We start from the raw sequence: 12,751 nt of genomic DNA, 5'->3' as shown, positions 1-12,751 counted from the left end.
TCGGGGAGCTTTCGACTCCCTGATTCACTATTCTATTCAATGCCATCACCATCAATTCAAGGGCACCATAGCGGTCACGTGGGCTGCCACTATGGATGATTCGCCCCTGCCTATCCAACTATTGAGAGGTAAATATCTCATTGGTCCCGGGTTCATTAGAATCGGCCCCAAGAATGGGGCTAAGTGAGTGTCTCTTAGAAGCCCTAGTTTGCCCTTATATAGATATAGAAATATATATAAAAATACACTGATACATTAAATAGGACCAGATATGTATCAAGGTATAAAGGAAAGGGTATGGTGCTCATATATGTATATACACACAGACAGTAGGGAAAATAAGTATTTGATACACTGCCGATTTTGAAAATTTTCCCACCTACAAAGAATGGAGAGGTCTGTAATTTTTACCGCATGTTCACTTCAACTGTGAGAGGCAGTATCTTGGAAAAAAAAACAGAAAATCACATTGTATGATTTGTACATAATTGATTTGCATTTTATTGCATGAAATAAGTATTTGATACAATAGAAAAACAGAACTTAATATTTGGTCCAGAAACCTTTGTTACAGTTACAGAGGTCAGACGTTTCCTGTAGTTCTTGACCAGGTTTGCATACACTGCGCAGGGATTTTGGCCCTCTCCTCCATACAGATCTTCTCCAGATCATTCAGGTTTCGGGGCTGTTGTTGGGCAACATTGAATTTCAGCTCCCTCCAAAGATTTTCTCTTGGGTTCAGGTCTGGAGACTGGCTAGGCCACACCAGGACCTTGAAATGCTTCTTACAGAGTCACTCCTTAGTTGTCCTGGCTGTGTGTTTAGGATCATTGTCATGCTGGAAGACCCAGCCACGAACAATCTTCAATATTCTTACTGAGGAAGCTCAAGACTGGGTTAATGACGGCAGTTAATTTATAGGGACCAATGAACCTAGGTCCCAGCTTCCAGGAAGGAACTTTCAACTTAATATTCCTGGTAGACAACCACACAAAGTTAATCACATTCAGGTTCAGACCTGGCAAGCGTTTTTTGTCAGCCATGAGTTTATACCTGTCTCCCATGATCTTTAAACTACTCAGCACCCCCCGCCACATAAGAGCTACGAAGAAAACCGTTCCTCCTCAGGAACTCCCGAAGTTCCTCCCCAGGAGCTCCCGAAGTTCCTCCCCCACTAAAGGTGCCAAACTGTGGATGGTAACCGTATGCACCAAAGAACAGTGACCTGCCAGTGGATACTTGGAAGATGATTATTAATTGCAAATTCTGACATCAGTAAGTAGGATGCCCAATCCTCCTGATTTTTGGCGACAAAACACCTGAGGTAGGTCTACAAACTCTGATTGACGCGCTCGGTCATGGGGTGGAAGGCAGAGGAAAAAAACAGCTGCACCCACCAGTCGAGAACAGAATGCTTTCCAGAACTTGGAAACAAACTGGGTCCCCCTATCTGATACCACATCGGAGAGAACCCCATGAAGCTTCACAATCTCATTTATAAACACCCGAGCAAGTGTCTTAGCATTTGGAAGTGCAGGTAATGCGACAAAGTGAACCATTTTACTGAACCTATCTACAACCACAAAGACCATTGTTTTACCTGCAGAAACCGGGAGGTCAGTAATAAAATCCATGGACAAGTATGTCCATGACCTGGTAGGGATAGGTAGTTGAAGAAAAGTACCAGATTGCAAAATAAGAGGAGGGGGTTATACATACCAAAATTTTTTGGAAACCAACAGCTACAAATTCCCTTCTTCGGTGGGAGAGCCACTATCCTCTCCCTCTGACGAAGGGAATACCAAAAGGCCAATACATCAGGCTGAGAAGGAATTGTTCGACTGATGGTGAATTTATACAGCAGGCTAAGGAAATGAGAGAGAGGTCTAAACGAAGGGGATACCCTGATTGGGTTTTGAGAAGGGCGCACCAGTTTGCTTTAAAACAAAATAGAGAAAATCTGCTCTCTCCAAGAACAAAAGACGATAATGAAAAAGAAAAAGAACTTATTAGGTTGATTGCGACATACGATAATGGTGCCCCACAAGCAAGGGTCATTATAGAAAAATATTCGGGAATTCTACCATAGACGAGGATTTGCAAAAAGTTGTTGGTACAAAACCACAAATCACGTTTCATAGAAACAAAACGATTGGAGACAGGGTTGTCAAAAGTCATTTTGTGCAATCTAAAAAGGACAAGTCTTGGTTATCAGGGAGACCGAATGGCTGCTACAATTGCAGCGGATGTGTGGCCTGTCCGAATGTTAAGACTACAAAAACCTTTATGAGTAACGTTACTGGATTGTCCTTTGATATTAGAAGTTTGATTAATTGCAGAACAAAATTTTTGATATATAAAGCAACATGTATTTGCAAAAAGGAGTAAATGTGGCGCCCCTGCTGCGCATTGGAGCCACAGATCCCAGTGGGGTGCATGGACGGATTTCTCCACAAGAGGCCCTCACAGCATGCACACACCTCCACCCTACCACCTCAGACCACCAGAGGGAGCCCGGATAGGGACAGATATATATGGAGGGTGGAGTTAGGCAGGGAGAACAAGGTCTATCAGGGAACAGATCACAGCACAGTCTGCTCAGAGAACAGAGTTCCTGCTCACAGGCAGAGAGGGACAGAGTTCTCAGTTCAGTTCCTGCAGGAGTCAGCTCAGTTAAGAGTGATTAGACTGCAGTGGAGCTCAGGTTAGTGAGCTTAAGGTGTGCCGACACCATAAGAGCGGTGAAGAAGCAGTGAGTTTCCTGCTAGTGTGTAGCGTAGTGAGGGCCCCAAGTAGGCCGAAGGCAAGTGGAAGGAGAGTAACATAGGGGGCAGAGGAGCTTTACCTGCTCACCCCAAGCACATATACCGGACACCGGGTCCACGTCTGCAGGGATTCCTTACACCCAGCAGAGACAACCGGAACCCCTGGAAGACTTCAGATCCCAGGCTCACCCAAGAGCTGATACGTACCAGAGCCAGGAGTCACGGAGGCCCTGCAAGCAGGGAGAGTGATCTCCAACCAAAAGCCCTACCACAAGATCAGCCGGTGCAGGACAGAAACCAAGTTAGGCCTAGCTCCAAGCAGGTCAGAGACTTACTAAACAAAGGCAAGAAACAGGAGGCCCTACACCCGCTTACTGGGTAGAGTCCTGATATGCACCCTTCACCCTACAGCGCCCCGGATCGTGCCTGAAACACCACCAGTAAAGGTACTGAAGTGAACTGCGTGCCTATTCTTGCTCTGAACCTGCTGGGTCCCCTCTGTCCTGCATCCCTACCTCTACGCTGCCCTGAGGCCCTGCTCCACCTGTGGGGAGCTATACCATCTAAGCTGCCTGAACACCGGACTCAGAGGACTGCCGCAGCGCTGGTGATCCTCACCAGACACCACTGGTGGCGTCATGAACATTTATAACCCCAACTTAAATTACCCTTTTTAAGAGATATCCCAGGGTACGGGCCCAGGAGCCGAGTATCGCAACATCCCCAAGACCAGGCAACAAGGCCCGGGAGCCGAGTACGTCCCCATCCCATGGGCGCGTCTGTAAACAGGGAAGACCATATGAGAAATGAGGAGAAGAATAGGAGAGCATCTAAATGATATTGCAAACAATAAAGACACCCATTGCTAAACATGTAAATTTCGTGCACGGGGGAGATCCGAAAGTTACATCATTTACGGGAATTGATTGCATGAAAGTGAATAGTAGGGGAGGGGACATGGACAGAATCCTACAGCAAAAAGAAGCAAGATGGATTTTCCGGTTGAACACCATGGCCCCTAAGGGGCTCAATGACCAACTTGGCTATAGCTGTTTTATCTGAAAGGAGTATCTCCTGATCCCCACCTCCACCAAACAAAATCCTCCCCTTCCTTTCACCCCGTTTGATCATGGAGGGTCCCATTACATGAGCCTGTCAAAATCAGATTTTTGAGCCTTTAAAATCTTGAGTGCCTTCAAAAGAAGGTGATGTTTATATCCTTAAGGATTATATACCCTTAGGAAGAAGGGAAATTTATGGATAGATAAATAATATATGACATTGTGGGCAACAGGTTGCTTAAAGAGTGCCTTCAGAATGAAATATGTATATTCAAATTATGTCTGATGAAGTTTGTATTTAAAGCTGCCATCCTACCCCAAGTAGGAAGGAGCATCATGTGCGATTTGGATTGATGGTCACTATGGCAGTGGTAATCATTCAGAAATAATACGGTATATATGGGGACATGTGACCATATGTGGTCGGCCATGTGACTGAGGCGTTTAGGGTGCCACGTGACCGAAGCGTTGTGGAGTCCATGGCCACATGTTGTAACATATGGCTGAGTGTAGATGGCTGTAAAAATGGGGCTGCATTGCGTGATCGTGGCATGCCGGGCGGCCAGAAATTATGTGATCGGTTATGTCACGTGGTCGCGGTGCGATCGGGTGAGACCCAGCCGTGTCATGTGATTGTGAGACTCTGCGCTGCAGGAAATGACATGTTTTGAAAGAGTGGGAATACATATAAGGTGGTCAAAATGGAATGAATCTGATGAGAGCACTATTATGGGATAATGTATTTGAAAAAGCAATGGGTTTGATAGAGATAAACCCGGGAATCATAGCAACCAAAGTATAACAGAGATATAAGCCCCGCCCAGGAAGTGACATAGGACTCCCTGGAAAGGAGGGAGAGTAAACCTATTTACATACAGGAAGTGAGTGTGTGGGATTATCTCCTCATACAGTTTTTGGAAAAATAGTGGAGGCAGCACTCTGCACCATTGTAATCAACACTCGCCATTGTGAGCCTCATTGAATTTTTTGTTTTACTCACTTTGACACTATATTGGCACAGAGTCACCTTCTCTCTTTGCATGAATTGTGTTGTGCCTTCCCCAAAATGCTAAACATACTCCCCTGATGAATTCTCCGTAAGGAGAAAGAAACGCGTCGGAAGGGTTTTTGTGGGATGTTAGAAGGTACACAAGGGTACTGCCCGTGTCGGGGTGGGAACTAAACCCAGGTTCATGACAGGGGGGGGCATCAGTCCTCATAAAAAGATCGACAGACAGAAAATCCTGGATGGTGTCTACATGCAAAATAGGTGAGAACCACATATTTTCTTTCTATATTGCACAATAGCACTTTAGATTATGATTAATGTTAACAGTCAGGACTGGATATATTAATTCGGAGACAGTATCCTGTAAATATCTGTAATGAGTCTTTTTGAGTCCTGAGGTTAATAGGGGTTATTTTGATTCAGTAATGGATATATAGGATATAAAGTTTTATAAGTATAAGTGAAGGTTATGTTATAAGAGAATCCTCTCTGATGTGAGTTCTCCTTTCGTTTAGGAATTGAAGAACAGGTCCTAATAAAATGTCCCTTTTTCCCAGAAAAAAAAAATACGCCTTTATTCTTGCAAATCTCCGGGGAAATGATGATGTAAAGGCACCCCCTAACTGCATGGGTTCTGCTACCCCCCCCAGTACTGGTTCACCTCCAGACCGCTCCCCCGGCAGAGGCACATAAACCCGACAAGAAGGTCCCGTAGCAGGTGGTCTCACCCGTCTATACCGACACCTCCCTATTACAGACTGAGGTGCATGTGTCTAACAACCATGACACATGCAGCCGCGGCGGCACTAACATAGATGCCGAGCACGCCGCAAATACTGGGCGAGCACCCGAGCGTGCTCACCGAAAGGGTTAACAATACATGCTGGCTCATCACTAATGAGAACAACTCCCTTCCTGTCTCCATAGTTGGGTCGTATGTATCTATTACAGGAAACAGAACAAAACCTTATGATTCTTATAAAGGGGCAACAGAAGACCCCAAAAGAGCCTCCGTGCTGAAGGGGTTAATGCCCCCTGCGCCCAGTAATGGGGGTCTCCACATACCTCCACCTGCAGAGCCGCCACCACATATATGGCTGTTGTGTGCGCACAGGACCTGTGATGAGGTCACAGGAGGGGAGGAGTCAGGGGTCACATGATCAGGGGCCTCAGTGGATGCAGGACTCTGCTGTGCTGGTTGTCATGGTGCTGGATGAGCTGAAGTTTATGTGTGGGGTCAGGAGGGGTTTACAGTGTGGATGTAGCAGAGCCGCGCGTGTACGAGGTGTACGGAGCGGAGCCGCGTGTGTACGAGGTGTACGGAGCAGAGCCGCGTGTGTACGAGGTGTACGGAGCAGAGCTGTGTGTGTACGAGGTGTACGAGGCGTACGGAGCGGAGCCGCACGTGTACGAGGTGTACGGAGTGGAGTTGCACGTGTACGAGGCGTACGGAGCGGAGCCGCGCGTGTACGAGGCGTACGGAGCGGAGCAGGAAATGTTTGGACTACTGCTTTGTGCAGGGCAAGCAAAGATTTTTTACGTACACTAATATGGACAGAAGGCAGGCTCTGACCCCTAAAACAGCGGGGAAAATAGACCAGTGCTAAAAAAAAAAGAAGAAAATCTGCACACAATGCTACTTCTTTGTGTGCAGGAAAAATATTGCTTTGCCTCTGACTAGAGCTGTTTTAAGATGGACACTGGAAGAACACTTTATCCTCTCCCTAGCTAATACACAAGCTCTTCCCTGTACTCTGTCTTAAGGCCCCATCACACTTAGCGACGCTACAGCGATCCTGACAATGATATGACCTGTCAGGGATCGTTGCTGCGTCGCTATGTGGTCGCTGGTGAGCTGTCAAATAGGAAGGCTCACCAGCGATCAGGGGAGCAGCGACATCGTGGAAAGAATCTTTCCACGATGTCCTGCTCCTGGTTACCAGCCTGCTGAAGCAGGAGTAGGCTGGTAACCATGATAAACAGCGGGTTACTAAGTGCGCGTGTGCCCCTAATAACCCGCTGTTTATCATGGTTACCAGCCTGATCGCTGCTCCCGCTGGTCACACACAGCGATGTGTGCTGACCAGCGGGAGGGCAACGACCAAAAAAAGGTCCAGGACATTCTGCAGCGATCAGCGACCTCACAGCAGGGGCCTGATCGCTGCAAAGTGTCACACATAGCGACATCGTTGGTGAGGTCACTGTTGCGTCACCAGAACCGTGACTCAGCAGCGATCTCGCTAGCGATCTCGCTATGTGAGATGGGGGCTTTAGTTCTGAGTCTTCAGCTCTGAAAAGAGCTATTTTTGGTGATATGGAGCAATTGAGCGGCTCCTTTAAAGACAGAACTAGGGGGGAAAATGTGCACAAATTGGGCAATTTTCAATAAACCAGCACAGCAGCGAGGGCTATCTGTGCCTGTAACAATGCCAAGGAGGGATAAGTTGCAGAACATGGTCAAGGGTTAATTAACCCCTTTACGACCCATGGTGTACTAGTACGCCATGGGCCATCACCCCGGTTCAGTGAGGGCTCAGGCGCTGTGCCCGCACTGAACTGAGCACATGTCAGCTGATTCTTACAGCTGACATGTGCCCGCAACAGCCGCGGGTGGAATCGCGATCCACCCGCGGCTGTTAACATGTTAAATGCCGCTGTCAATCTCCGACAGTGGCATTTAACTCGCACTTCCGGGAAGCGCGTAACTTACCCCGCCCATCGGCGACCCCGTCACATGATCACGGGTCGCCGATGGGTGGTCATGACAACCCTGGATCTGCAGCAGACACCAGTGGTTGTCAGGATCTGGTCGCTATGAGCGCCACCTAGTGGTCGACGCTCATAGCACAGGACCATTTCTGCTGCATGCAGGGGATCTGCTCGTCCTCTGTATACAGCAGAGCCGATCAAATGAGTGCTGCATCTAGTCTCCTATGGAGACTATAGAAGCAAGCAAAAGTGAAAAAAAATGTTTTCAAAAATATTAAAAAAAAATATAAAAGTTTAAATCACCCCCCTTTCGCCCCATTCAAAATAAAATAATAATAAAACAAAACCACATACACATATTTGGTATCACCACGTTCAGAATCGCCCGATATATCAATATCAAGAAAGAATTAATCCGATCGGTAAACAGCGTAACGAGAAAAAAAATCTAAATGCCAGAATTACATTTTTTGGTCGCCGCAAAATTTCAATAAAATGCAATAACGGGCAATCAAAACAGCGGATCAATGGCATCAATAAAAACTTCAGCTCGGTGCGCAAAAAATAAGCCCTCACCCGGCCCCAGATCCCAAAAAATGGAGACGCTACAGGTCTCGGAAAATGGCACCATTTTTTTTCTTACCAAACTTTGGATTTTTTTTTCACGACTTAAATAAAAAAGAACCTGTACATGTTTGGTGTCTACGAACTCATAATGGCCTGGAGAATAATAATGGCATGTCAGTTTTAGCATTCAGTGAACGTGGTAAAAAAGATAAAAAAACATCTGTGGTATTGCACTTTTTTTGCAATTTCACGGCGCTTGGAATTTTTTTCCCGTACACGATATGGTAAAACTAGTAATGGCGTTGAAAAGTACAACTCGTCCCGCAAAAAATAAGCCCTCACATGGCCATATTGACCAAAAAATAAAAACGCTATGGCTCTGGGAACAAGGGGAGCAAAAAATGAAAATGCAAAAATGGAAAATCCCAAGGTCGTTAAGGGGTTAAGTGACTATACATGCGTCTTTTCTGACTCTTCAGTTCCCATTAATTATTGGGTGTCTAAGCTGAACACTTGGCCTGACCTCTCCTTATATGCCTTGGAGGTGCTGGCCTGCCCGGCTGCTGGTGTCTGAGCGTATTTTCAGTTCCGCTGGGGCAATCATCACTGATAGGCGCACACGCCTCTCCATGGAAAATGCAGACAGACTTACTCTGATTAAATTCAACAAGGACTGGAAATCTCCACAGTTTGTAATCCCTACATATGAGAGCAAGCCAACCTAAATTCGCCAAAAATGCTGTTAACGTCACCCCCTTCCCATAAAAACTCGTTTCCTTCCTTCGTCAACCATGACTCAGCCCAGAGGGCTAACTTTTAGAAACCCTATTCACATTGTGCAGTGGACAAACCAGGACAGTATTCCTACTCCAGCCTAACTACTATTTGTGATTGGAGGCCCTTGTGATGATGGCTTCCTGCTTCAACCATGACTCAGCCCAGAGGGCTAATTTTCAGAAACCCTATACACATTGTGCAGTGGACAAATCTGAAATGTACAGTGGTCCTACCAAACTAATATTTGTCATTGGAGGCCCTTGTCACAGGTTGTGCCACATTGTGACTGAGATAGGGGATACATATTCAATAGAAATTTACACTGACTGTTGATGACCGACTGATGGCCCTCTGAAAACTTGAATTAAGGGCCAAAACTACTACTGTACTCCATCATACATAATGTTTGACAAGGGAGGCCTTTGTCATGGAATCTCCCTGCACCTATGACACAGCCCCAGGAGTAATTTTTGGAAATACAATGCTGTACATTCTGCACTGGACCAAGTAGTACAGTATCAAGAAGTCTTCTCTTCCTATATAATCAGTGGAATATTGACAATCAAAATCTCTGAGCCATTTGGAGAAGCTTTTCCAACCCATCCTGGAGGGGGGCACCATATATCCTTTGTCCTTTGACTTGTCCAAGTGATATACAGTTAGGTCCATATATATTTGGACAGAGACAACATTTTTCTAATTTTGGTTCTAGACAATACCACAATGAATTTTAAACAAAACAATTCAGATGCAGTTGAAGTTCAGACTTTCAGCTTTCATTTGAGGGTATCCACATTAAAATTGGATGAAGGGTTTAGGAGTTTCAGCTCCTTAACATGTGCCACCCTGTTTTTAAAGGGACCAAAAGTAATTGGACAATTGACTCCAAGGCTATTTCATGGACAGGTGTGGACAATCCCTTCTCAATTAAGCAGATAAAAAGCCTGGAGCTGATTTGAGGTGTGGTGCTTGCATTTGGAAGGTTTTGCTGTGAAGTAAACATGCTCTCCATTCAGGTGAAACAAGCCATGCTTAAGCTGCAAAAACAGAAAAAACCCATCCAAGAAATTGCTAAAATATTAGGAGTGGCAAAATCTACAGTTTGGTACATCCTGAGAAAGAAAGAAAGCACTGGTGAACTCATCAATGCAAAAAGACCTGGGCGTCCACGGAAGACAACAATGGTGGATGATGGTAGAATAATCTCCATGGTGAAGAGAAACCCCTTCACAACATCCAACCAAGTGAACAACACTCTCCAAGAGGTAGGCGTATCAACATCCAAATCTACCATAAAGAGAAGACTGCATGAAAATAACTACAGAGGGTTCACTGCACAGTGCAAGCCACTCATAAGCATCAAGAATAAAAAGGCTAGACTGTACTTTGCTAAAAAACATCTAAAAAAGCCAGCACAGTTCTGGAAGAACATTCTTTGGACAGATGAAACCAAGATCAACCTCTACCAGAATGATGGAAAGAGAAAAGTATGGCGAAGGTGTGGTACAGCTCATGATCCAAAGCATACCACATCATCTGTAAAACACGGCGGAGGCAGTGTGATGGCGCGGGCATGCATGGCTGCCAGTGGCACTGGGTCACTAGTGTTTATTGATGATGTGACACAGGACAGAAGCAGCCGAATGAACTCTGATGTATTCAGAGCCATACTGTGTGCTCAGATCCAGCCAAATGCAGCCAAACTGATTGGTCGTCATTTCATACTACAGATGGACAATGACCCAAAACATAAAGCCAAAGCAACCCAGGAGTTTATTAAAGCAAAGAAGTGGAATATTCTTGAATGGCCAAGTCAGCCACCTGATCTCAACCCAATTGAGCATGCATTTCCCTTGTTAAAGACTAAACTTCAGACAGAAAGGCCCACAAACAAACAGCAACTGAAAACCACCACAGTGAAGGCCTGGCAGAGCATCAAAAAGGAGGAAACACAGTGTCTGGTGATGTCCATGAGTTCAAGACTTCAGGCAGTCATTGCCAACAAAGGGTTTTCAACCAAGTACTAGAAATGAACATTTTATTTACAATTATTTAATCTGTCCAATTACTTTTGGTCCCTTTAAATACAGAGTGGCACATGTTAAGGAGCTGAAACTCCTAAACCCTTCATCCAATTTTAATGTGGATACCCTCAAATGAAAGCTGAAAGTCTGAACTTCAACTGCATCTGAATTGTTTTGTTTAAAATTCATTGTGGTAATGTCTAGAACCAAAATAAGAAAAATGTTGTCTCTGTCCAAATATATATGGACCTAACTGTATTTGATATTGCATTTTGGGCCTGTTACATGCAATTTAGGTTAGGCTTGGTAGTTGTTCTTGTGTGTCTGTAAAAGTGGCGTAAGGCTATGTGCCCATGATGCGTTTTTGAAGTGTTTCCGCAGCAGCAAAAACGCTGCAGAAACGCTTCAAAAGTAGAAGGCCTGCCATGTTCCCCAATGATAACCCGCATGTGCTGGGCACATGCTGCTCAAATTTCCGCTGCGCGTTATCATGGGGAAAAAAACTGCAGTACTACCAATTATTTTGCGGAAGCACTGCGTTTTCGCCACCATTGACTTGCATTGGAACGCTTGGATTCCGCATCACAGCATCTGTATATGCAGAATCCAAGCATTTCAATGTGCGGATGGTACCCGGGTGTGGAGGACAGGAGACTCTCCTCCGGACCCGGGTACCATAGAACATGTAAAAAAGAAGAAAAAAATAAATATTATACTTACCTTCTGACGGCCCCCGCTGCGCTTGTCCTCACTTGCCGACAGCTCGCGGTGGACTGAAGGACCTGCGCTGATGTCATAGCCATGTGACGGCAGGTCCTTCAGTGTACCGCGATCTGCCGGCAGCCAGGATGGAGCGAAGCAAGACTGCGGGGGCCATCGGAAGGTAAGTATAGATTTATTTTTAAACATTCTAAGGTCACACTATATAAATCCATGCCAGTTGCATGGATTTATATAGTGTGAACAAGTTGACAAGCACTTTCCAAATGATGCTAAAATCGCTTGGAAAGCGCTTGTGGATATGCATGTGAAGAATGCTTCACATCTGCATGTCTTTGGCAGGAAAAACGCATGTACAATCTGTATGTGTTTTTTCTGCCAGGGAGATGCAGAAACGCTCAGGAAAAAATCCTGAGCATTTCTGCATCGTGGGCACATAGCCTTACACTGCGACAAACTTATTCCCAGAAACCATATGTGAGTCGGAAATGCATGCAGGCACATTCTCCAGGTTCTTCCCATTCTGTTTCATCACTTTCCCATCCATTTCAGCCTTTTCCTCAGGCCCCAAGACCACTTTCTAGGGTCCAGCAGAAAATTACTCTTATTTCCCATTGACTTACATTGTACTCGTTATTCGGCGCTTTAGGGGCCCAAGTCGACATGGTGCCTTCAATTTATTTCAGCCAAATTTGTGTTTCAAAATTCAAATAGTGCTCCTTCCCTTCCGAATCTGGCCATTTGTCCAAACAGAAGTTTCTCACCACATATGGGTATCAATGCGTTCAGAAGAAACTGGGTAACAGATTTTGGGGTCTATTATGTCATTTTATCCCCTGTAAAGTAAAAAAAAATTGGGGCTATATTGGCCCTTGTGATGATGGCTTCCTGCTTCAAACATGACTCAGCCCAGAAAGGTAATTTTTAGAAACCCTATGCACATTGTGCAGTGGACAAATCTGAAAAAGAGGAAAGATTTAAATTTATATTTTTTTATTCCACTTTGCATTAATTCCCGTATAGCACCTTAAGGGTTAAAAAAAATCCTGAGAGCAGTTTTAAAGTGTTTGAGGGGTGGATTTTTTAAAATGGTATCACTTTGCGCAATTTCCAATATAG

At 45.2% G+C, this 12,751-nt stretch overlaps 1 protein-coding gene and 1 pseudogene across 1 annotated transcript in view; one reads left to right on the top strand and one right to left on the bottom strand.

Annotated features, from left to right (window-relative positions):
• LOC141203916 (uncharacterized) overlaps positions 1 to 5,980 on the bottom strand; it is a 69,956-nt pseudogene extending 63,976 nt beyond the window's left edge.
• LOC141203898 (uncharacterized) overlaps positions 1 to 12,751 on the top strand; it is a 252,388-nt gene that overhangs the window by 200,439 nt on the left and 39,198 nt on the right. The gene's annotated exons all lie outside the window — the stretch shown is intronic.

Source organism: Phyllobates terribilis, unplaced genomic scaffold (assembly GCF_046119375.1).
Source record: "Phyllobates terribilis strain yellow unplaced genomic scaffold, ASM4611937v1 Scaffold_130__1_contigs__length_5004896, whole genome shotgun sequence".
In the NCBI taxonomy this organism is placed as follows: Eukaryota; Metazoa; Chordata; class Amphibia; order Anura; family Dendrobatidae; genus Phyllobates; species Phyllobates terribilis.
The sequence above is the reverse complement of the archived record's forward strand: the minus strand, read 5'-3'. Positions and strand labels throughout refer to the sequence as shown.